Genomic DNA, 25,022 nt, shown 5'->3' on the forward strand with positions numbered 1-25,022 from the left:
ACTGGTTCTTGTCACTGGTCACCAGCAGAACATGTGGGAAAGCAGAGCACAAGTTCACCCCCCATCCAGTGGAAAAGGCACACAGGACGTGCTTGCTGGTTGACAGTGGGTCAACAGAGGCATCTTTGAGCAGGACGGGCAGCACAGATGTCAGTATGTACGTGGCTGCCTCCCATTCATAATAAAGACTGGATTCTATTTCCCGAGGACATCAGCTTCTCATACCACGTTTTCCCCACCACGGCCTCCCTCCGAGGCACCCCACTATTGCTGCTGACCAGCTGCTGTGACTTGGGACAAGTTAAGCAGCCTTCCTGGGACAGTCCCATCAACTGTAAAATGGGGATAAATAAGGACAGCTGACCTCTTAGGGTTGTTGTGAGGGTTAAACAAGAGACGGAGAGCAGGACTGTGCTTTCTGAGCATCAGTGTTGTTATTCTACTGCCAGAGCCTCTACCACTCCTGCTACGAGTGCTGACACCATCACCCCCAGAAATGCCACGCCAGACTTAAACTGGGTTCTTCAGAAGGAACGAGGGACCGAGGAAGCCTACCGTCAGCTCAGCCCGGGGAGCGGAGTCCGTCCTCAGCCTTCGCAGTCCCTCTGGGAAGTCAGCATTTACCGTCATTACTAAGATAGTGAATTTCTGGGGCGGGTGGTGTCACAACCTCCTTGGTTTTCTGTCCCTACTTTCTGATATGTAAACACAAGACCCATGCACATTGGCACCTTCCACGTGCAGAGTTAAGAACAGGAACCCAGGGAGGGGGTGCTTAGAATGAAAAAGGCAAGGGGTGACATCCATGAATCTGACAACGCCAGAAACTGCAAATAAAGAGCTGGCAGCTCCCAACACATGCACCTCAAAGATGAAGACTGTGGGCAAGAAGGAGAGTGATCCAGGGTGTGGATGGAACTGGCTGATGGGAGAAAATGTATCAAGAGACTCAGCAGTCAGAAAGCCCACTCCTACGTCACAGTTACTCCTAGGTATTCATTTCTTTCCTCTGAGTCCTTTTCTTCTGACTTTCAACCTTTCCAGTGCTTTGGGTGTGAGCCAATTCCTGTTGAAACAGTTTGCCTAAGGATTTGTCTCCAACTTTGAAACTCAGATTCATTTTAAAAGAAAATAAGGATCATATGCTTCTGGAACATCAATTACGTTCATAACCATCCAAGATTTATGGGACATCTAGAGGACTTTGAATGTTAAAAAGAAAGCATGTTGGATAAAAATTAATTGGCTCAAGCTTAACTTAAAATTACATGATATAGAATGGGAAAAATGCTCGCCCGTCTCTACTTGATTTTAGCCAAAAGGCAGAGCTGTAACAAAACTAAACCAGTCTGGCAAGATGAGAACAAGAATTGCAACATGTGTGCCAAACCTAGACTCAGGGGGAAGATTTGCTTAGATCCCAAATCACAGATTTTGACCATACTGTTGTACCATCTTTTTTCCTCATGTCTGAAGGAAACTTGATGTAATGAAATCTAGGTTTTAGGGAGTTTCCCCTCTTATTCCATCCTTTGCCACATTGTTCATTTCTGTTTCTAATCAGCGGTATTTTGTTTTGTTATCATCTGTAGAAGAAAAGGCTGCAAAGCTCTTGGGAACACAGAAACTGAGATCTACCAGACATAAACTAGCCTTACATGAGCTTTTAAAGACTTTTCTCCGTGGCAACTAAGCACAAATGAGTAGTCAACAAGTAAAATGCCTTAACACTGTCCTTTAAAATCATCGAACAGCTACAATCAGACTGACAAAAGTCTTCCTTTAAATTTTTAAGTAATGGCATTTAATAATAATGGCATATATGTGCGGTAATAGCAAATATTAAGCAAATCATAGCAATCACTGCTTTGGGGGGAGTGGGACTTGCTGTTAAGGAAAATATCTGCAGAGGCAGGGTCAGCAACACAGCTAGCTGCACGCCCATGTCTTGGTGGGGATAAAGAGCCACCAGTTTCCCAGTCCTGAGATGGCACGGAGCCGTAACTTCACAACTTCAGCCTCAGCCCAGCTGGGACTGGGAAGCTTTACATTTAGCAAATCACCACAAAGATTTTTTTAAGTACCGATTTCTGTCTCCTCTCCATCTCAATTTTACATTTTTTAAACAGAGGACAACATGAGAGAATAGGCCCTTCCTGAAACACTGTATTTCCCAGGGTGGGGGATAAAAAAAGGAGATTAAAATGACAATAACAGAAGCATACTAGCATATTTTAAAACACTAGTGCTTAACCGGAACTAAAGCATACTTAAAATAACATAAAAGCAAGTCTATTTCATAAAGTGTTGCAAACTTGAAAATACCATCAAGTCGAACCACTCTTTTATAGACCAATTTCATGCCGATTGCTTTGGTGACGAGTGAACAAAGGTAAAAATCACTCTCTGGATGTTTAAGTTAATGAAATTAAGGAAGACACTCCCTTGATATTTCATTCTATTCACTTAATTTCATTTTAATACTATTAGCGATACTTTTATGTCTTACAACACTCCGTGTTGACAGTCATATTTACTGTTAGAGCAATCTCGGATTCTGAGGAATCACTTACAAATAAAAACAGTGACGGCTAAGGAAGGGGTTCAGTCCAGCTCGGTTCACTTGTACACATGCCCACATCAACTGTTATGCAGGTATTTTCTGAGGCATTCTAGAAAAATTCCAGACTTTTCAAAGAGAACATTAAAACGGTATTCTGGTCCCTTGTAACTATAAGAAGTAGGCCCCAGAGAAAACCATGCATCAGGCAAACATGCACAAGTGTGTGAGGGATGACACTGGAGCTGGGTGCAATGCGCTGCTGCCTAATGTTCCAAAAAGCAAAGTCAACTGTGTATAAAATCACAGGCATGCCTAGAAGGTAGACTAGGAAGACACAAAGAATGGAATTCTGAAAAAGGAACTGAAAATACAAACAAGTACAGAACCCCAGACTGCAAATCCAATACATTTATGCCATTTCTTGACTTCCACCTGCACTTAATATTGTCCAACAATGCACACACTAGGAGAACCATAAGCCCCAAACCTCTGTAGGATCAACAAACTCACCTTATTTTCTAAAAGAACACGGCAACAGCATAAATGCTATGCTGTCAAATCATCGCCCCGTGAGGACAGAAAAAACAATCTGACATACGCAGCGGAAAGTTCAAAACGTTATTTACTAACCTGGTGCCCCTGTGAGAGCAGTCTCTTCATCTTGCTTTAAAGAAAGAATCCTTACTATGCAACTAATCTCCAAAGCAGCTGATAGCCGAGAGGAGAAAAAACTGACTACCACAGAAGCCACATACGCGGGGAAAGCAGTCGGTTCCCAAGCCCCGGTTTTGGCTGACTCCCCATAGGCAACTTAAGTCATAGCCAAGCCCACAAAGCACTTTAGCCTCTAAGCTTTAGGAATGCACTTGAAACCACTCCCATATGTTAAATAGACACTAGGCTGCTGTGAGAAATAAAAACCACATACAGAAAGAGCTAAGGCTTCAGGCTTCGTTTTTGTATTTGCTGCCCAAGAAAACTGTAACACCCTCACTTGCTTCTCTCCCCTCAGACACTGTGTTAAAGTGACTCATTCACTCTAAACAAGAGGAATACAGTTTCCCCTCCATTAGGGCCATGAAATGAGTTTTACATTGTTGCCCAAGTTGGTGGTGGTGGTGGAACATACAGCATTACAATTTCACATTGCCTGAGAGGGACACATGGAGCTATTGTTTGAGACACAAAGGCACACACTATCATTACTTCTAGATTTAAAAAATATCATTAAATAAGTGTAAAAACCTCATTTATCACTAAAGCCAAAAAATTAATCTAAGTTCAAGAGGAAAATTTATCAAAGAACCTTCTAACTTCTGATTCTGACTTAATATCTATAAGCTTGAAAAGTCACTCATAATTCAGTTTCACCATCTCCAGGTATGTTATGTTTATAAAATAAAAAAGCTTTCTTTTCAGTTTTGTAATTTTGTATAGTTTAAACCGGAATTTAATATAACTCATGGTTTCAAAGGAAGAAATTTTTATTTATTTGTCATTCTACAAAAATATAATTAATAGTTTCATTAGGGCATTTATATCTCAAAGCAGCCAATAATGTTCCAGTGTATTGCTTGAGAAAGAATAAAAATCCATGCTCTGCTTTTTAACATAATGTGCTCACATCAGCAAATGGTGTTGGGAAAACTGGACAGCAGCATGTAAAACAATGAAGCTAGAACACTCCCTTACACCATATACAAAAATCAACTCAAAATGGATTAAAGACTTAAACATAAGACAAGATACAATAAACCTCCTAGAGGAAAACATAGGCAAAACATTATCTGACATACATTTCAAAAATTTTCTCCTAGAAGAAATAAAAGCAAGAATAAACAAATGGGACCTAATGAAACTTATAAGCTTCTGCACAGCAAAGGAAACCAGAAGTAAAACAAGAAGAAACCCTACGGAATGGGAGAAAATTTTTGCAAGTGAAACCGACAAAGGCTTGATCCCCAGAATATATAAGCAGCTCATACGACTCAATAAGAAAAAAATAAACAACCCAATCCAAAAATGGGCAGAAGACCTAAACAAGCAATTCTCCAAGGAAGACATACAAATGATCAAAAAGCACATGAAAAAATGCTCAATATCACTAATTATCAGAGAAATGCAAATCAAAACTACAATGAGGTATCACCTCACACCAGTCAGAATGGCTGTCATTCAAAAATCCACAAATGACTAATGCTGGAGAGGCTGTGGAGAAAGGGGAACCCTCCTACACTGCTGGTGGGAATGCAGTTTGGTGCAGCCACTGTGGAAAACAGTGTGGAGATTCCTCAAAAGACTAGGAATAGACTTACCATATGACCCAGGAATCCCACTCCTGGGCTTGTATCCAGAAGGAAATCTACTTCAGGGTGACACCTGCACCCCAATGTTCATAGCAGCACTATATACAATAGCCAAAACATGGAAACAGCCTAAATGTCCATCAACAGGTGACTGGATAAAGAAGAGGTGGTATATTTATACAATGGAATACTACTCAGCCATAAAAACCGACAACATAATGCCATTTGCAGCAACATGGATGCTCCTGGAGAATGTCATTCTAAGTGAAGTAAGCCAGAGAGAGAAAGAAAAATACCATATGAGATCGCTCATATGTGGAATCTAAAAAACAAAAACAAAAACAAACAAACAAACAAAAACAAAGCATAAATACAGGACAGAAATAGACTCACAGACAGAGAATACAGACTTGTGGTTACCAGGGGGGTGGAGGGTGGGAAGGGATAGACTGGGATTTCAAAATTGTAGAATAGATAAACAAGATTACACTGTATAGCACAGGGAAATATACACAAAATGTTATGATAACTCACAGAAAAAAAAAATGTGACAATGAGTGTGTATATGTCCATGAATGACTGAAAAATTGTGCTGAACACTGGAATTTGACACAACATTGTAAAATGATTATAAATCAATAAAAAATGTTTAAGAAAAAAAACATAATGCGCTCACAGTATACAGAATTCTCCCCTAGTTTTCAACTCCAAGAACAGTTTTAATTCTAATGTCTTTCTTCCATAATTTCTACTTTATTTAAATAAGACATGTTTAACATAATGGTCAAGGAGACCTAATTTTACTGTTTCTCCTGAGCCATAAAGATGGGACCAAATATTCCAAGGAAAACTTGATTCACTTGTTGCCAAGTTGATTTACATGTATTTCTGGTAAAATTCAAGTTACCCAAAACCTATGAAACATAAGCCATTAGCATATTAGCTCAACAAGATCAGGCGTGAAAAGCCTCAAGGCTCCCTCAGATGTGACACTCACCCTCCTATCCTTCTCCACCCACTCCCAGGGTGAGGGCTGAACAGTTTCTCCAGGGGTCACTTTGTAATAAGGTGGGCAAAACAGCCACCCCAGTGAGAAAACCAGCTCAAGCCCTGTGGCCCACGCCTTATAAAGGAGCCAGTGCCCCACCTGCTGGCAAAACCAAGTAAAAGCTGAAACAGCTAAGCCTCAGGCGAAATTTTACTTTGATGTTGAAAGAAAAACAAAAAGGAAGAAAAGAATTGATTATAAGCGTACATTACTGTTTCATACAATGTGTGGTAAGGATCGTGAAAAGCTTTTTTCTCCCACAGAGTGGAATATTTATAGAGGATATGAAAATACTCATGCAAAAAAATGTAATTACATTCAAATCCGTCTCTTTAATATGGATCTGGTTTGCAAGCATGTATGATTTGCATTCCCAGAGAAATCCTCTGATAAATAACATTGATCTCTCCTTTACCCAAAGGGCTATAAGAAAAATTCCTGGGAGGTCAACATAATCCCTGAAATGGAAAAACCATGGGTAAATTCCCAACTCAACTACCTAACAGCAGGTGGGACAGTGTCTCCATCATTCTGTTAAAAGGCTGTATCCCCAGGATCTTTCCTATCTATCTTTCAAAAAAGATTTCCTTTTGTCTCATATGAATTATTTCTGCTAAAATCAATGTCTAATATCAGATCAACTTCAATAGGGATGAAGAACAGTTAAAGACTGGATTTCAAATTACACTACAGTCTTTAATGAAACTCCAACAAAAATAAAAGTATAGCAGGATGTCACTTTTAAACGGGACTAGGCCACATTACTGAAACGAAAACTAATAATAATCACTAATATTTAAGCTCTCACTATAAGGTAGGTATGGTTCTAAAGTGCTTTACAAGTATTAGCTCATTCAAATCACACACCATTATTATACCAGTTTTACAGATGATTTGAGGCATCTAATGGGTAAATACCTTGCCAAGATCAAACAGCTAGTGATAGAGCTGGAATTAGAACCTAATTGGGAGAAGAATGTCACCCCTGTATCAGTAAACAAAGGATGTTACAGCCATCAAGCCTCCAGACACTGCAGCCACCCCTGGCAGTGCACTCTTGGGGGATTCAGGATGGAGGAAGACAGGATACTGGCCCTAGGTAGTTAAGGTGCATAACAAATGAATAATTTCAGTGCCCACACTCTTTCAACTTCCCATACATAAAAAAGTGCTAAATACATTAACTTGAGATGTCTGGCTTTTCTTTAATTAAACAGTAATCTTTTGATATTCCAACTCCCTGGTTTTAGTTGCAAAAACTCCTATATATCCTGGCTCCTCCCTCACCTCTGCAGCAGTCTCTCAGATCTATTTGAGAGGCTGCCTCCCTGGGCTTATGGTCTCAGCAAGCCCACCAAATAAAACAAAATTCTCCGCTTTTAGGTTGTACCTTTTTTTTCAGTCCACAGCCCTAAAATCAGTGCTCCTAACCACATACTTTGATAATTCTGCCCTCCTGCATGCACACCTCTTGTGAATCCCTGCCAGACCCTAGTCAAATGCAAGAGAGTGAGAGATGCTGGACGACATGGGCTCTGTGGACAGTCCTCATGATGATGCAGGCAGGGGAAGGCTATCCAGCAAAGTGGTCACAGAGCTGAGACCTGCAGGCCGTACGGCAGGAAAGGGATTCCCCAGGCAGAGGGCACTCACTTAGCCTGCCAAGGCAAAGGGAGAAGCAGGGAGCGGGTCACTGGAGGGACCACAAGGAGCTTGGTGATGCTGGGGGGACCAGCTGAAGAAAACTCCCTGAGGGAGGCAGGAGTCCTCAGATGACACATCATGGAGGTAAAGGGGCATCACCAAGAGATTTTAAACCAGAAAGTGGCCAGATGTGCATGTTAGAAAGAGAAGTAAGAAATGTAGAAGACATTCCAGGTAAAGGGAAGGGCAGACCAGTCTAAAATATACAAGTCCACATTTTCACAAACTTTATCAAGGAGCCTGGGGCAGTAATCCTGGCGGCAACAGTGCTTACTTGCTCACTTGCTCGTTAGGTTTGGGGTCTGAGCCATGCAGAGGGTGGTATCCACAGAGCTGTGAACACACGTGGAAGAGCAGGCTGGAGGGAGGAGGGGGGTGTGGGATGGAGGCTGAGTGCGAGGTCCTGTGGGCCATCCAGGGTGGACGCACAGCAGGCTGCAGGAGATACAGGTCTGGTGCTCCAGTCCCCCGCATGGACAGCAGGTACACATCTAGGTGTCATCGCACTTAAAGGATGACTGCAGCTGGAGGGCAGCAGCAGGGCACAGAGCATAAGAGGAAAGGAGGAAGTTTTAAAGCAAGGGGTATCTGAGCAACTCAGAGAGAATTCAGGACATGGGTAGGGAAAAGTTTTGTTCTAATTTTTACTAATCTTTAACTGAAATTTAGCATTTCTTTCTGTTGCAAATATAGGCAATTACCTATACCTCTCTCGACACAAGTAGAAATCAAAGATACCTTCATATCACATGACAGTATTGCAACTATCTCAAAGTATTGTCTCCACTCATTACTACTTAAAAATTATAGCAATTATTACGCCTGCCACTAGCTCTTGGTATGTAGCACATCAAGAAAGGATGGATACTATAAAATTACTTTTTTGGTATGTTGATAACTGTGTATCAGCCTGACTGGTTTCTTTCGCAATCCTACCCATTCTAATTTTCATGTATTTTTGTTGTAAGAATCTTTGCTGCAAGCAATTTCAACGTACAACTAACTGGCTGTAAGGCAATTCTGCCATGAAAGATGAAATAACGAAAATAAAATAATAGAGACATTAAAAAGGACATAATGAAACATGAAAAATTAGTAACAAAAAATTTTTTAATTATTTTCTTAGTGAAAGCAATGATACTTCCTTTCTCAAAGTCAGTTATTAAGGATTCAGGATCTAATATTGGATGTAAGTTCTTCATGATATTAAAAAAAAAATCTGCTGTAAGTTCCTTCAGATTTCCCTGGGAGTAAAAGGAACAGACAAAGGGACGTGACTAGTAGTACATATCTGGGCTGCATTTAAATGTTCCATGACAGGACCCAGTCCTTATATTTCACCACATCTTCCAAGCCAGATTCTGTGCCAAAACCCAAAATTCTGTCTATACCAAGTTCTCCACTATCAAATAGCAAAAAATTTTCACCATTTTCATAAAACTTAGCAAGAACCATGTAACCACCTCTCCTTGGAGAGACAGGAGGAGCTAGATTCTGTTTGAATATTGAGTGATACATCTGGTAAAGATGGCCCTGCAGAACAAGCTCCTATATCTACATCAGCTAAAGAATTGATCACTAATGCTCTCAAAGACTGTTGTGTATTACTAGCTGCCTCTTTCATATTTGCCATAGCTTGGTAAACTTTGGGGTCTGACAGGTGAGAGGGATGGATTGTGCTCACTGAAGAATTTGCAGACTATGTTATCATCTTCTAGCATAGTATGCAGTCTGGCTTTACATTCCCTTATTTCACACTTCAGTAAGTTTTCTTATCATTGTATTTTCTATCAAGTTGATATAACGTAGTTGAAACCAAACTGTCAACCAGTTGTTTTATCTTTTACAGCAAAATTGCCTTACAGCCAATTAGTTGTGCAGTTAAACTGCCTTACCGCAAAGATGTTTGCGGCGACAATACCTAGAACCTCAAATTTTACATTTATATCAGTGTATTAAACATTATTCTGAAAAGAGTTTCATTAGTCCATGCAGACACACACACACACACACACACACACACACACACACAAAAGCAAAGAACAAATGATTTAAGGGGGGGTGGGTGCTGACACAGGAAGACAAAAAAGGAATGCAGAAAAAGGGAAGCCTGGTGTGAGATGATCAGGATTCAAACCCAGGACTTCTGATTTGTGTTCTTGCCTCCACCAACACACCCTAAAATAATAAAAGTAGTAATCCCTTTATTTGTGTCAACAGAGCGCCTTCACAGGTATCAGCTCCTCAGCTCATCACAAAGCCCCAGAGTAGGAAAAGGCGGGCAACGACAACCTGCCCCAAACCTAAGCCAAGCCGCTGCCCCAGAAGCCACCACTCCCCGGGCCAGTCCCGGGCCTGGAGCTCGGCACCTGCCGCCCCACCCTACAGAGCCGGAGTCCTGAGCACAGAAGGGAGCGGTCCCTTACGCCATACTAGCTAGAACCCAACTGCAGAGGATGGAAGGGCGAGGGCAGAGCCTGCTTCTCTTCAGGCTCCTGTTTGCAGGCAAGGCTAGCGCTCTGTTTGGATGGTTTGCTCAAAGCTCTTTTATTTATGTTCTGATTGGTGATCCGGGTGAATTACAAGACTTACAATATTTCAACTGTTTTATTTTCCTCCAGCTATAACCAGAACAGAAGCCTATACTTAAGCAATTAGTTTGAAATTGGATAGACAGGCTGAAACAATGTGCTCCCTGTTCTCTCCGGGCTGTGCCCACCAACTGGCGTTCATTATTTAATCTGTGACACGTGTTACCAGGGCTGTGTTAACGACAACCTGCCCTATTGTCTTCACATCTATTCCCAATTCTGCGACATCTGCATGGCTCATATTTACATTTTATCTTATTTTATTTTATTTTGCTTCTCTTACTTTTATAGGGTCATATTCTTAATTACTACGAATTACTCTGAAATCTATTCTAACCCTCTAAAAGGTAACACCATTTTTTAACTTGCTGATACAAAACACTTAAGGGGCACACACAGATACCCTTTTAGATTGCCACAAAATTATTTCATTATAATAAATTTTATCTCATGGTCGGCTAGATAAACTGGCTTTATTTTTAAATAATTCGATCAGTTCACAGATTACATTGGTCCCTTCTCATATAATATGTGTTTCCTTTTACATGATAATGAAAATGTGGTTTTACGTGACTGACATAATATGCTTGTAAGGGAGGAAAACATTCTTCCTTCTTCCCTTCCAGGTTCTTTGGTTGGTTTAATAATTAAATTGACATAAGACAGAGTAACCGAAGAAAAACAAATTTAATTTTGTACATATGAGAGCCCATAAAAATATGAAATTCAAAGAAGTAACTAAAGCAGGCAGCTTTTATCTTTTAGACAAAGAACAATAAATTTGTGAAGAACTGACAAAACATAGGGGTATGGGCTTGGGGTAGCAAATTAGTGAACAAGTAACATGTTTTGTTTATTCAGTCTTCTTGGCCCTGAATTCCCTCTCTCTGGCAGTAAGGATACCTTCTTCCCTCCTGGTACAGGGAGGATCCCTTTCACTTGGGAGATTTATTTCCTGCTTTCAGGGGGACAAAGGAGGGTCAGGTGTCCTACTTATACCGACCATTTTTTAAGTAACTTTAATTCAAAATAATCAATATGCCGAAATAGCATATTCTGGGGTGGCATGTTCTGCTCTACATGTTCTTTTGAAAAACAAGATGAATATTTCCTAATATGCATGTTAAAATGTAAATTAGTATGTTTATTGGTTGGCCTTCAACTTCTAAGTATCTGTATTTTTTTTTCTTTTTTCTTAAAATAAGGAGCCATAGTGAAATTTGTCATTTGCTTTCTAGTAACAGTCACTTAAAAACTAGCGTGAGAATTCTTGTGGATTAAAAATAGAGTTCAACATTGGTTTCTGGGCCCCAGGAACTGAAGAGCAGTGCCCTCCTGCAGCTGCCTGTCCACGTACGCCAGGCCACATAGACTTGGCACGTCCATCCACTCTGTGTGTATCACAGGGTAACGCCCTGGCCGCCTGCACTACGGAGGAGAAGGGACTGAAGCTGGCAGCAGCAAGCCTGTGATGTGTTACCTCCTTTCCTAACCACCCAGAAGCACTTCCTTCCTCACTTGCCCAATCCAAGCAAGGAAGGGTTTCTTGTCACCCTGACAGTTCCTGCAGCCTGAAGCCACTTCCTTCCATTCCTACTCTGTTTTCTTTGTGTTGCTCTCAAACTGCTTCCTCCCAAGACCTCTCCCTCCAGCCAAACTGATTTATTCTATTTTTCAACCCCCTAGTTCTTCCTCCCCTTTGGGTTTATGCCACTGCCCCATCTGTGATGCCCTTCCCAGCATTTCAAGGGGCAGCCCAAACCCCCATCCTCCACAAGCCTTCTCAGACTACCATGGTTTAAAAACACTGCTTTTATTTCTCACACCTAGAACAATCGGCAGCAGCAAATGCACTAGACAACTAATTAAGCCTGATGACATTTTTGTACTATTGTCTGGATTGAGTATTTAAATACTCTATGGCATTTAACCTTGCACAGTATCTGTATCTATTTTCTCCAACTAAGTTATCAGTAACTGTGGATCACACGGTATACTTCTGAAATTGACCACTGTCACTGTAAACAGCATCTAACAGGCAAATTCCACCTTACATAGCATTCATATCTATTTGTTGATTGATTGTAAGAGATTTAAATCATTTATATTATTGAATAGTAATTACAATGACAACAGCCAACAAACACTAGCCACAGTGTCTTATTACACCCAGTATCTTATTTGACATTCACATCTGCCCTTGAGGTAGATACCATTATTTTCCCCATTTCTCAGATGAAGAAAATCAGGCCAGCAAGGTTAACTTGCCCACAGTCATTAAGTCAACATATAGTTGTTGAGCACCTACTATGTGACAGTCATTGCTAACAGTATTAATGATTCAAGGCAGAAAGTCCCATCCTCAGGGGGCTTTTATGTATTCTACTAAGGGAAACAGATTATCAACAAATAAAACAAACAAATATCAAACCAGATATTGCTAAGTGTTAGGAAGAAAACCAAAGCAGAGTAAAGGGCTGGAGAGTCATGGGGTGGGAGGACATTCTTCTTAGATAGGGCGGTCAAAAAAGGTCTCTCTGGGGAAAGGACACTTAGGCAGAGATCTGAATGAAGTAAGGTAACAACCCATGTAATTATCTGGGGAAGAGGTTCTGGCAGAAGAAACAGAAATTGCAAAAGCCCTGTGGCCAAAGGAAGCTTGGAAAGTTTAAGAACAACAAAAAATTCGGTGTACTCAGAATATTGTGAAAGAAAGAGCAACAGAAGAGGATGAAGTCAGAGAGCAAACAGAGAGGTCTGATCATGTCAGGTTTTGTAACCATTGCACAGGTTTGTTCTTTTTTTCCCCTAAATATGATGGAAAAGTGCTAGAAGGTTTCAATCAAGGGAGTGAAACACTGTGGTATTTTTTTTTAATTGAAGTATAGTCAGTTACAATGTGTCAATTTCTGGTATACAGTATAACACTGCAGTATTTAAAAAGGTGACTCAAGCCGTGTAGCTAAAGAATAGACAGAGAAAGAAGATAACTTAGGAGAATGTTGCAGTAAACCAGGTGGGAGATGAAGATGGCTTGGACTAGAAGGATGACTAAGAAGCAAAAGATTTAAGCTATACTGTGAAGACAGAACTAAGAGGGTTTTCTGATATGGGTAGTGACGTGGGGTGTAACAGAAAGAAAAGTGTCAAGGAAGACTCCAAGACTGGTATATGAGCAGTAAGGAGAAAAGTCCAACTATCAAGTTGGGGAACGTGGTGGGTGGTAGGGAGTGAGAAGCAGCAACACATTTTAGAGGCAAATTAAGAGTTCCACTTTGGGTGGGTTAAATTTGAGATACCCTTTGGATACCCAAATGAAGATCAGTAGGAAGCTGAATATTTAAGTCTGAGGGTTGGATATATAAGTCCAAGATTCAGGACTGAGATATAAAATTGGGAGTCAGATGGCTTTAAACATTGTGGTTGGCTTTAAATAACATATTCACACCATGAAACTGACTGAGAACAAATAAACGACAGAAGTCTGAGGACTGAGGCTCAGGGCCCTCCAACATCTAAATGTCGGGAAAAAGAGAAGGATCCAACAGAGGAGGCCAAAAAAGAGCTGCCAGTGAGATGGGAGAAAAATCAGGAGAGCATGGGGAGAAAGACACCAGGTGAACAAAATGCTTCAAGGATACAGTGATCAGTCATGTCAAAGGCAGCTGAAAAATGGAGAAAGAGGTAAACTGAACTGACCATTGGACACAGCACCATGGAGGAAAGAGTTCAAATGAGAATGGGACGACAAGACATTGCTGAGAGAAACTAAAGACCTGATAAGTAGGTACACCATGTTCATGGATTGAGGGACTAAATATTAAGATGCCGGTTCTCCACAGACTGATCTATGAGTTCAATAAGCCCAACCACAATCATCTCACTGGGCTTTTTGTAGAAACTGACAAGCTAATTCTAAAATAGTATTATAGAAGTGCAAAGGACTTAGAATAGCCAAAGCAATTATAAAAAATAAGCCAAAGCTGGAGGACTTATACCACCTGAGTTTAAGACTTTGAGTAGTAAGTCTACCTAAGCAAAACAGTCTGATACTGGCATGGGATCAACAAAGAGATCAATGAGACATAATAGAGAGCTTAGAAACAGATGCACACTTCCATGATCATCTGAATTTTCACAAGTTGACAAAGAAATTCAATAGAGGAGGACAAAGCTTTATAACAATGAAGCTAAGACAACTAAGAATCTATATGGCAAAATAAGTAAGTCTTTTTTTTCAGAGATATAAACAATTTTTAATTTATTAATCTTTTAATTTTTATACAATTTTTAAAAATTTTATACAATTTTAAAGGTTACTTTCCATTTACAGTTATGACAAAAATAAATAAGTCTCAATCCCAACTTTACACCACACACAAAAATTAATTCGAAGTGGATCACAGACCTAAATGTAAAAGCCAAAACTATAAAGCTTTTAGATATGACACAGAAAGCAATAAACTTACAAGGAAACAAATTAGACTTACAGTTAAACATTTCTGCTCATCAAAGACACAATTAAGAAAATGAATAGATAAATCACATCCTGGGAAAAAATATATGCAAATCATACAACTGACAAAGAACTGATATCTAGGCTACATCATGAAGGCTTATAATTCAATAAAAAGAAGGTAAAAAGTTTGACGAGACAGTTCACAGAAGAAGATAAACTAATGATCAATAAGCACATGAAAAGTGTTTACTATTAATAGTCATCAGAGAAATTCAAACAAAGAGCACAGTGAGGTATCACCGCATACCCACCAGAATTGAAAAGCATTAAAAAGGCTTATAAAACCAAAGGCTGCCAAGGACATAAAGCATTCACAACTCTCATATACTGCTGGTCAAAGTATAAAACAATACAACCGTATTTTTTTTAATCTCTAGCAGTTTTTTATAAAACTAAATATACACCTACCCCATGACCCAACAATTTTATTCCTAAGTATTTATCCAAAAGAAAAGAAAACATATATCCACAGAAAGGCTTTTGTGTTTGAGGCAAGTTCCTTCATAATAGCCTCAAACTGAAAACAGCCCAAGTATCCATCAACAGGAAACAGACTAAACAAACTGTTGCATAGTCAAACAATGGAATAGTACTTAGCAATAGAAAAGTGTGAACTATTAATACACATGTTATGGATGAATCTCAAAAACATTATGCTGAGTGAAAAGAACAGACACAAGAAAGTACACACTGTATGATTCAAGTCATACATGGTGGGGAAAATCAAAACAGAGGTTGCCTCTGGCAGGAGATGGGAGGGTGGGCCGGGGACTGACTGGGAAGGAACGTGAGGGAACTTTCTGCGGCGACGGTCATGTTTCATACCTTGATGAGTGTCTAGATTGCAGAGGGGGTGTACACCTTTGTCAGAACCCCGAATGACTCACTTAAGATTTGTGTGTTTCCATGTATGTACATTTTACCTCAGAAGAGAGAAGTAGGAACAAATAGTGAGCTCTAATAACACGTACACTGAAGGCTCTAAGGGAGTGTGTACTGATCCCACAACTTAGTTTAAAATGTATCCAAAACGTAAGCTGGATTGATGAAAGGATCACAGGATGAATAGATGACAAGATATGCATTAAAGCAAATAAAACAAAACATTAATTGTAGAGTCTAGGTGGTGGTTATATGGGTGTTCACTTTGAAATTCTTTCAACTTTTCTGTATGTTCGAAAATGTTCACAATAACACGTTAGGCAGGTAGGGTGGAAAGTAGTGAGGTAAGTTATTGGAGACAGAGAGAACAGACAACTTATTCAAAGAGTTTTGCTTCAAAGAGGAACAGAGACATGCAGCAAAGCTGGTAGGAGGCAAAGGATTAAGGAGGAGGTTTTTGTTTGTTTTAAAGAAAGGAGATATTATAGAATGTTTGAATAATAAGAATGATCGAGTGAAAAGAGGACCTTTGATGAAGCTCGTGGGAGGATACTGCAGAAGCAAAGCTCTGAGTCGGCAAGAGCAGAGGAGTAGGTTGGGAGCGAGGTGGACCTCAGCCAGGACACACACAGCTCATCCACAGCAAAGGGCGGGGGCTGGGGGACAGAATTATGCAGGAGGTTTGGTGGTGGGGAGATGAGATGCTTCTCTTCCAACTGCTTCTAGTTTCCTAGTGAAATAAGCAACAAGATCATTACTTGAGAGAGAGACAGGAGTGGATGCTGGAGGCTTGAGCCAAGAGGCAAAAGGTATGAAACAATCACCTGGGAAGGTGAGAGAATGAATTTATCAGGGAACATGGCAGGGTTGCCCGAGAGTGCTGAGTGTCAGTCAGTACAGCAGGTGGAGTCATCAACTTAACATCATCAGATTTTGCGGGGGAGGTCGGTGGGGAGTGTGGAGTTTTTCATGGACAACCCTGATCTTAATCAGGGCTGAGTTTTGCAGGAGAGTAAGAAAGAAGGCAAGAGGTGACACATGGACTATGGGGTATAAAGTGAGTAGAGGGGAAAAGTTAGAACACACGGGTCACTGATGGAAAGCAAAAGTGGCAGAGTCAGAGGACTAGAGGTAAAATCAACAGATCTGAGGATATGAGAAGTGAGCAGAGAAGCTCGCAGATGATAGAGCTGGGATTTGAGGCTAGAGGTCGGACTCCTAAGTCCACTTTCCTTGCTGTAACAGTCCCTGGCATTTCTGGCACTCCTGGCCTCTGTGATCCTCCATGTTTGGACAATCTGTGTACCAATTTGATCTTTCCAAGACTCAGGGGCACTACTGGCCCTCACGTCCTTATAAATAGTTTTTATCGAAGATTTTTTTTATTTTCATGGAATGGGAAATATAAAACATAAAGAGTTGGTGTGATTTTTCATCTCAACAAATTGGCTACAAGAGAAAAATGTATTCTCTTGTCCCTCAGCATATCCCTTTATGACTTAGATTCCCCACTTCTGAAAAGAACATGTTGCTACTTGGAACAAAAGAAATACCATATTAGGAGGATCTGAACAAACTAGATTCATTGTAATAATTTCAAGAGAATTCATTTTTAAAACACTTAATCATGAAGTCATCTCATTATTAAAAAAAAAAAAAGATGCTAGCACTCTTCCAGGTATGCAGAATTTTGAAAAGACTGATAACTCGGTATTTAAGAAATCATTTTAAGGCACCACACTCTCACTGGCATTTAAGTACTACAGGAAAAAGTTCAGATTCCCCAGCCTGCCTTTCTACTATTTAAAGTCCATTCCCCATCCCCACTCCCCTGCACACACATCATGTCCCAGGCAGGTGAACCCCCTTCTTCCTACAGGACCCCTCCTGCCTCACCTCCTAGCCTTTGCTCTTGCTGTTCCCTCCACCTGGTCATCCCTTCCACCTGCCCAATCTCTGAGCACCCACAACCAATTATCCTTCAGGCTCCAGCCCAAACAGAAACTCTAAACCAAACAGTGACCACCCTCCTGTGGAACCACCAAAGCTCTGCAGATGACATCAAGTTGTGTCTATCAAGTTGTATCTGGTACCACAGCTATTGGATACCTATACCTGCCCCCTGAGAGAGGGTCATTCTAATCTGAAACTCTCCATGATTTACCTTTAGAGTGGACTCAGAATGCCTCACATAGTGCCTGGCATAATACCTACCCAGTAAACAGCTAGTGAAAATGCAAAGTTACATTTTATAGAGACATACAGCAAAGTTAAACAGAGCGGTAGGTGTGCCTACTGTAAGCCCAGCATTCTAGCTGGGGTAACGAGAGTGAAGATGCAGACTTTATTACTGTGGGTTATTGCCAAGTCATTCTTCAAAAAGTTTACCCTAATTTAAATTCCCATCATGAGGCTGGAAGAGAGCCTAGGTCCCAGCAATTCATGTGCACGCCTCACCCGCCTAACAGTGTTGCCCAGTAGAACGGCGGCATGAGTCAAAAATGTAACCCACATAGGTCACTGTAAATTTCCTAGTAGCCACATTAAAAGGTAAAAAGAAACAAGCGAAAATCATTTAAATGACACTTTATTTAACCTAATTTATCCAAAATACTGTGTAATTTCAACACGTGACCTATATAAAAATTATTAGAGATACTTTACATTTCCTCTGTACTCAGTCCTAGAAATGCAGTGTGAATTTTACACTTTCAGCACATTTCCGTTTGAACTGACCAAGTTTCCAGTGTTCAGTAGCCACGTGGGTCCATCTCTAACTGGACGGCACAGGTCTAGAATGTCCTCAAAGGCAGAGGATGCTGCTTTCAGCCCTACACTCTCCACAGTGATTTACTCATCCAATGGGACTAAACCCAACAAGCATATAAAATCAACTGTGTAAAAGCACCCAGCACAGCACTCGTGGCGTAGACAGGGTTCAACACCTGTGGGCTCCCTTTCCTCTACATGCAACAGACACTCCGTTAATGCTTCTGCAATTGAATTTCCAAGGCGGAAGTCGTGTTTTAGGATTAAGATCATCAGGTGCCCTTTATTCTGCTCTGTTGCCTCCAAGGAGCCTTGTGAACTCACTGTGGTTTCATGACAGATTTTCCTGGGAGAAGAATGTTTTACCCACCAATAAATAATACATCCTGGACTACTTGGAAATAATAATTTCTTAGAGCAAATAAAACAGTATCCTGTCTTCATCAGCCCCCAGTGAGTTTGAGAACCTAGCAAACGTGCAGGGTTCATTCACCCCTAGCTGACTTAATAAAAGTGAAATTCTGAAGCTACAAAGTGGAAGACAGGACTCAGGAAGCTAGAATTAAGGAGCAGCCACCCCTGAACCCATCCGAAAACAGCTGGCCAGACAGACCCTCCAACCCAGAGTCCTGTCTACTGAATCAGGGTTAACAAAGGGACTGAGTTACCCAGGCAGCTACTTGGATCTCCAATTCTCAAGGAACTAGAACAGGATAAAAAATTAAGAGCACTAAAAGTACATTTTAACGTAACTGAATATTATTTGAGAATTCCAAAGTCATTTCAGAATGTCTTATCCCTCAAAAAGCAACATTATAATAAATTTGCACGGGATGTTTCCATAAAAATTATACTTTGAGCATCCCTGTCATTTGAGCTTCTGCATTGTTTGATTACATACTCAAAATGCAAATGAACAAGTCTATAATGTGTTTTGTATGTATAATGTATATAACACAATATCTCAATCTGACAAAATTTCAACTAGACTAGGTGACGTGGGGTTTTCCTTACCAATTCTCATCTCTCATGCAAACATTTGTGACAAGCAAACATTTCTTATAAATACCTGCAATGCCTTGTAGTTATGTCTCATGCTAACTGGCTCCCTTCATTAACAGGTCGTCATTGCTTCAAACCTTCCAGCCTCTGTCCACCCATTCTTTGTTAAATTCCTTGTACATTCAGACAACTCATCCATCAAGTCATGCCATAAACAAATACTTAGAGGGTGCACATCTCCAGTGGAGCGCTGGGCACCCAGCACACGATGGAGGATCAGAAAACGTGGTCTTGGCCCTGGGGAAGCTTACAGTTGAAGTCTGTGGACAATCACTCTTCATTCTGCTTTTCCACCATTAGTCTCTCCCTCTGAGCTCCACGAGAAGTCCCACTAACAAACAGGAAACTGGCTGGGGTTTTACTGCCTCTGTATAGTAAATTAGGCTGTCTGGTGAATTTCCTTCTTTAGGCTATGGTCATCAGGGCACCGCACAGACCTGCTTTCTGGATTAGTCATTGGAACGGTCAGTCTGCACTGAGTGTTTTCACCCCTGTCTTTCTTAGGATCAAATTACGTTCCCTTGGCAATTCCTTCAGTTTTTTAAAATTATATAAATACCTGGGTGCCCCCAAGTGGCTGATGCTTCCCTCACACTGCAAGTACAAACTGCAGTACCAAAGAAAAACCTGACGACCATAATATTAACCCAAGAGAAAATGTTATGGATTTATTCACCAGGAAAGGAATCTAAAGCTTATTTGCATATGTGATAACTCACTTAGATATCAAAATGCCCCGAAAATAAAATTAAGGATCAAGGACATTTTACCCCTTTTTAACATTCCTGGTGTGGTGTTTGTGTTCATGGTATTTAATGTGCATGATGTGCTGTGTACTGGGGGCCGGGGAGCAGGTATAAACAAGGTAGGTTGATGTCTCCTATGAAGCGGCAAGTCCCTTAGTCCGTTGTGCCTGTATTCTCATTTGAGAAAAGGAAATCTCTTTTCCCTGATAGTCTAATGAAATTCAGATAATACGAGAACAAAGTTGTTTAAAAAAAAAAATGAAGAAAAGTGTTCTTTTAACAAAGCATTATGATCGTCAGCCTCAAGAACAGAATTAACTTTAGTGAGCGCACCCTCATTTTCTCTTTGTGAGAACTGAACAATGGATATGTTGGCCTGTAAACTGATGAGATGGGTGACAGAGAGAGAGAAACAGGGTGATCAGTTTACCAACTGCCGAGAAAACCAGGCCAGGTTCACAAACTACCAACACCAAGGAGGGGTAGGAGTGAACTTTTCCTTAATGCACAGATTCCTGGATGACTCACGCAACTGAGTTCATTCAGTTAGCATGCCAGTAAACCAAACAGCCTGCCTCTGGATTTCTAACAACTTGTCTCTCATTAACTTTCCAAATAAAAACCAAAACACACAAAAACAATCCAGCAACGAATGAAACAAAATAACAAACTTTTACTACACATTCTTTGAACTGTTCTAAAAACTCTTCACGTCTCCTGAACCCTGACCCAGGAAAGTACTGTCAGGATGGCGAGGAAGTGCAGTTCGGTCCTGGACAAAAGAGCTTTAACACATATGCTGACCTGGGATTCTCCACTTTTATAAAAAAAAAAAAAAACTCAACTGAAGATAGCTTAAGAAGGCAAAGAAGAGCATTTATTACAGTTCAGATACACTTCTATTGCCAAGTCCAATGATCTGTTTGCACTTAAATTCTCTGCTGCCATTACAGGGGTTGGTTTGCATTCGTAAATGAGGCCACTTATTTGAATTTGAATCCTTCTTTCCAATCTGCAGAATACTTTCTGTCTGCTATGCACCCTGCTAAGGCACTGAGGATTCAAGGATGACTAAGACAGACGTTGTCTTCTGAAAGCTGGCAGACTCACAGAGGAGGCAGCCTGTGTGGCTCGGCTGGCTGTGTACAGAGCAGTGCATGAAGGCGCCGTGCAAACGCAGAGCGGGGCAGAAGTGAGCCAGCATGCAGGGACGACGGGCGGTCAGGGAAGACTCCAGGGAGGCATAGGATGTTTCCATCTGCAAGTGGACAAGGGAGGGAGGGCATCCTATTCAAAGAGACCAAAAGCCGAGAGCACGTGGCAGGCCCTGGCACTGAGAATCCCTGCAGAGACAGAGACGGGGTGGGAAGGAGGGAGGCAAGGAGAGAAAGGTAGAGAGGATGTGGGCATGTATACTGGGGAACCTGGAAATGGAGTTGAGAAACCACATGGCAGTCACATGGAGAAGGGTCTTACTGTGAATCTGAATGTTTGTGCTCTCCCTCAAATTCATATGTTGAAATCTTAACCCCCGGAGGTGATGGTATTAGGAGGTGGGGTCATTGAGGTGGAGAGCAGTGCTCAAATCATGAAGATGGAGTCCTAATGAATGGGATAGTAATTTATAAAAGAGGGCCAGAGAGCTCCCTAGCCCCCTTCAGCAATATGAGGACACAGTGAGAAGGTGCTGGTTATGAATTGGGAAGAGGGCCTCTCATCAGAAAGCAACCATGCTGACACCTTGATCTTGGACTTCTAGCTTCCAGAACAATGAGCAACAAGTTCTTGTTGTTTGTAAGCTACCAGTCGGTGATATTTTGTTACGAATGGACTGAAACAGATCTTGAATACCATGCTAAGCTTTAGATCCAATCCTTGGTGATGGGGAGCATAGAAGGACTTAAGCCAATCTTTGTTTTAGAAAGACCACTCTGTAGAGCTGGAGGCAGAGAATCAGCAGCATTCCAGTATTCCATGTGCTAAGAGCCCACTCGGGCGGTGGCCACAGTGGGAATGGAAAGGAAGCATCAAGGAAGAATTTAGAAACGAGCTGCAGTAGAAGGCAGGGAGGCAGGAGGTCAAAGATGACCACACTTCTTACTTAAACAAGGAGGTGTGGGCAATGCCATTGCCGAAGGTGCGCAAAACCAAAATGGGGGTGCGGGGAAAGCAGAGTGTCATGGCGCCAATATCAAGAGGACCGGGGGTAAGTCAGCAGGCTCAGATGGGCGCCAACAGTGGACTAGCTGAACACCGTGCAGGGCCACTGAGTTAGGCAATTCGGCGGCGTGGTGGTCTTCCCAGGCAGTTTCAGGCGACGAGGGGAGGGAGCGGAAAGCACTGGCGTGCCTAGGAGGCTGCGGTAAAGGGAAAAACAAGAGACAAGGAGGGTCCAGACGAGGTCCGGACAGGTGGGAGAGACTCGGGCATTCCTTAAGTCGGAGGGAAAGATTTAATAGTGATTAAATGGCTTCATATCTGAGAGTGGGAGTGCCCCATAGGAAGTCCCATAAAAGAAAGAGAAACACACTTAGGAAAACACACACAAGCAGTTTGAGACAGATAAGAAAGAGGGAAAGGAGGATGGAAGTGTCTGGAGTCTAAGGGGATTCTAAGGGAGTTCACTCCTGTGGCCTGTTTTCTTGGAGAAGAAGGACACCAGGTCAGTTATTGAGAGACGGGTGGAAGGTGTTTACTGCCTACTGGGTGCCAGGCATTGTTCTAGGCTCTCTGAATACAAAAGAGAACAGACAAACTTCCTGCTCCCAGAAAGTTTACATTCTAAGTGAGGCCTTAACCAAGTTTGGAAAGCATGCATTTTAAATCGGACCAGTTAGCAAAGTCCTAGCTGTTTTCAGCTTCATACTGAGGACTAGGAAAAGAAAAGGTAAGATGGATTCAAATTTCAGACTGTTATTTTGCAGTGAGAAACTAGCCTCATCCAATTATCATCCACAAATAAATATACATCAAAAGATCTGGGGTATTTATTAAGAAAATTAATTTCTGCTTGCATAAGGAAACATATAAATAGAATTTTATAATTTGCATCTTATTTAGATCTTTCATCATGCACACCATGAATCTTTATTAGCACTATGTGCCAGACACAGCACTAGACATTGTACTGGACAGAGTGCAGCAAACAGAACAAAATATCTCCTCTCGTGGGGCAAGGGCACTGAAATAAAAAATAAATGTATCACATGCACCCCAGTGTTCACAGCAGCACTATTTACAATAGCCAAGACATGGAAACAGCCTAAATGTTCATCAACAAATAAATGCATAAAGACATTAGTTGTGGTATATATAATGGAATACTACTTAGCCATAAAAAGAATAAAATATTGCCATTTGAAGCAACATGGATGGACCTGAAGATCATCATCCTAAGTGAAGTAAGCCAGAAAGAGAAGGAAAAATGCCATATGACATTACTTATGTGGAATCTAAAAAATAAATAAATAAATAAATAAAGACACAAATGAACTTATTTACAAGACAGAAATAGACTCACAGACATAGAAAACTTACGGTTAACAGCAGGGGGAAAAGGGTGGGAAGAGATAAATTGATAAATTGAGAGTTTGAGATTTGCAGATACTAACTTCTGTATATAAAATAGATAAAAAAGTTTCTACTTATAGCACAGGGAACTATATTCAATATCTTGTAGTAACCTATAATGGAAAAGGATCTGAAAAGGAATATATATGTATGTATGTGTAGGATTGAAACATTAAGCTGTACATGAGAAATTGACATCATATATGACTACACTTCAATTACAAACAAACAAATGAATGAATAAATAAATAAATATATGTATCAGATATGAGAGCTCAGAAGAAGTAGAAAGCAGAGCAAAGTGGTAGAGCGGGACAGGGCTCTATTTTGGAGAGACGGTCAGGGAAGCCTCTCTGATAGGTGCTCTGTAAGCTGGATTCTGAAGGAAGTGAGGATGCAAACCCCACTGCAGTGGGGCTCCTTCAGTTCTCACTGACTGCAGCGAGGCTCATCGCGCTTGTCAGAATTTGCATCCAATCTTAGAAGACCTTGGCAGTTTCTCCCGTAGCTGCTGTGAACGCAGCCCCTAAGAAGACCTGAGTCTCTCGTGGAATGTTCAACTGTGTTCTCAAAGTCTCCTTGAGAGATATGGTCCCCTCCCTCCCTCCCACAGACCTACAGTTCCATAATTGTGGATCCCCAAGCACATGGATCCTAGCGCCAGGGGCTTCATCTCTCAAGACCACAGTCAAGATGGCATCACAAAGGCCAAGAGAATGCCCTTACCAACCTCTGCACCCACCTGACCACAAAGTTTCTAAGTCTTCTTTAACTTGGGACCCCCAGCCCCTAGCACTGAGCTTGGCACAAACTAGAGGTTCAATAACTACTGGTTAAACAAATGAGGGAAAGCCCAGATTCTGAACTACATCTGAGGAATAATATACTAAGTGGTAGAAAACCCCATAATGAAGGCCTCATGTGTATTCTGCTCACAAAATTAAGACCAAATGTTTACAACTCTGCCCTGACCAAAAGCCACCGATTTCTGTTTTCATGTGATTTAAATCAGACAACAGAACAGAGTTTTTCAAATTCTTCATTTGTCTTAAAACATTCACATCTGTATTTCATATAAAAGAATTCAGAGGTTCTGAAACTAGTGGTGCTCAATGTACAAATCTGTGAATATACTAAAATTCACTGAATTGCACACTCTAAGAGGGTGAACTTCATGGTATATGAATTATATCTCAATAAAGCTGTTACTTTAGAAAAAGAATAGAGGATTCTTTCAATAAAAGATTAATGCATATCTGAGT

General features: G+C 41.0%; 1 protein-coding gene across 4 annotated transcripts in view; it reads right to left on the reverse strand.

Moving 5' to 3' along the window:
• Positions 1-25,022, reverse strand: part of PLD1 (phospholipase D1) — a 176,356-nt gene that overhangs the window by 128,267 nt on the left and 23,067 nt on the right. For 2 of the 4 annotated variants that reach the window (XM_031679998.2, XM_015236430.3), the window contains exon 1: positions 3,194-3,335. The exons of the other annotated variants lie outside the window; for them this stretch is intronic. The gene's annotated coding sequence lies outside the window, so the exon portion shown is untranslated. Of the gene's footprint in view, positions 1-3,193; positions 3,336-25,022 lie in introns of those variants that run through there. 4 annotated transcript variants of the gene reach the window in all.

Source organism: Vicugna pacos, chromosome 1 (assembly GCF_048564905.1).
Source record: "Vicugna pacos chromosome 1, VicPac4, whole genome shotgun sequence".
In the NCBI taxonomy this organism is placed as follows: domain Eukaryota; kingdom Metazoa; phylum Chordata; class Mammalia; order Artiodactyla; family Camelidae; genus Vicugna; species Vicugna pacos.